Genomic DNA, 1,745 nt, shown 5'->3' with positions numbered 1-1,745 from the left:
ATGAAGTAACATAGACTTGGCGGAGGTGGGGCTTGAACAACAAATTCTCTCACCATCCTGGAGGCTGGAATCTGAGATCAGGGTGTGAGCAGGGCTGGTGTCTCCTGAGCCCTCTCCCCTTGGTGTGTGGACGGCTGGCTCCGCCCTGGGTCCTCACGTGGCCGTCCCTCTGTGTGTGGCTGGGGCCTCATCTCCTCTTCTTATAAGGACCCCAGTCCTCGGGGATCAGGACCCACCCTAGTGACCTCATTTTACCTTAATTACCTCTTTAAAGGCCCCATCCCCGAACACAGCCCCATTCTGAGGTCCTGGGGGCCAGGATGTCAACATATGAATTGGGTGGGGAACACAATTCAACCTTTGACACCTTTCCATTGCTAAGATTGGTTGCTTAACTCAGTCCCCACTCAGCACACATCGATAATTTCCTTGTTCCTACCTAAAGACCGTGACAGGACCCGAGCCAAATCAAAGCGCGTCCCTCGGATGTACGTCTCTCGGATTGGAGAGAGGCAGTCCTTCTGGCAATTCCGTTCCTTTACTCCAGGGAGAGACCAGCTCTTCCTCTGGAAGGAAGGCTGAGCCAGCTAATCAGATGGATACTTAAGAATTACAGTGTGGAATAGTGTTTCTTCTCAGCGTCTAATGCACAGAGACGTGACCTGCAGATCCTGCTACAATGCACTTTCTGATTTGCATGACACACAAGCCCGCAGGCGAGGCTGTTAAAGGCATCGGAGGTCTGCACCTGGCCTCGCACAAGGATATAGCTAAGTATGCGGAAATGTGGGCTCTCTGGTGGTCCGGGAACACTTTGGGTCAGTCCTACCAACAAACCCATTTCCCTCTAAATTTTAATGTAATTGCTTTGGTGGCAGGGTGCCGAACTGCAGATGTCCAGCCTAAAAACACACCCCACACCCCACCCGAGAATACCGCTTCCTGTGAATTTTAGCAATTTACTCAATGTCTGTGTATCTGTGTGTGTGTGTGTGCGCAGGTCCTGGGGATTGAACCCAGGACCTCGTGCTTGCGAAGCACGCACTCTCCCCCTGAGCTACACCCTCCCTCTCAGTGTCTTTCTGCCACCTTTCATCCTCTGCGATGGGACATGCTCATTAAAATTACCCACCTCAAAGTGGTGATGAGAAGTGTTTCACATAATATTCATAAAGTTATTTTTGTAATCTTGTGATACGTTGAGACATTAATAACTATTTGCTATTATCCCTTAAGACTTTTTATTCCTTATTCTTGACATATATATAAAATGTTCATTTCTTTTAATGGCAAAAAAATTCCCGGATAGTTATAAGGAAAACGAAATGATGAAGCAAAAGCTCAGGTACGCTTAAAGAGGAATAATTTAAGCAAGGGCTTCATAATAGGATTTATATTAAAATTGAACACACAAAAAATCATTTTAAATTTCCAATGTGTGATTCTTCGTAAATGTTACTTTATAGGCTTAATGTGATCTAAAAATATTGAAGGAAGTTTTCTAAAGCTTATAGCATAAAAGAGATGACTTTTTCAAATTATTCTATTATATATGCAAAATTCTATATTGTACATACTTTCATACACCTAGTATGCTCATGTACACAAAGAAGAACTCATGGGCCACTATTTTAGTAAAAATAAATAAAATGATATTGGTATTTTAAATTCTGTGCTCCATTTAAAATCTTTACGCATGTTTTAAAAGTTATTTTAGTGGTGAAGCAAAGTGTGGTACGGCTGTC

General features: G+C 43.6%; 1 non-coding gene across 1 annotated transcript; it reads right to left on the bottom strand.

Annotated features, from left to right (window-relative positions):
• Window positions 1-995: 995 nt before the first annotated feature.
• On the bottom strand, window positions 996-1,067 carry TRNAA-CGC (transfer RNA alanine (anticodon CGC)). Its single transcript has one exon. It is a non-coding gene; the product is annotated as a tRNA-Ala (tRNA).
• Window positions 1,068-1,745: the final 678 nt, after the last annotated feature.

Source organism: Vicugna pacos, chromosome X (assembly GCF_048564905.1).
Source record: "Vicugna pacos chromosome X, VicPac4, whole genome shotgun sequence".
Lineage (NCBI taxonomy): Eukaryota > Metazoa > Chordata > Mammalia > Artiodactyla > Camelidae > Vicugna > Vicugna pacos.
The sequence above is the reverse complement of the archived record's forward strand: the minus strand, read 5'-3'. Positions and strand labels throughout refer to the sequence as shown.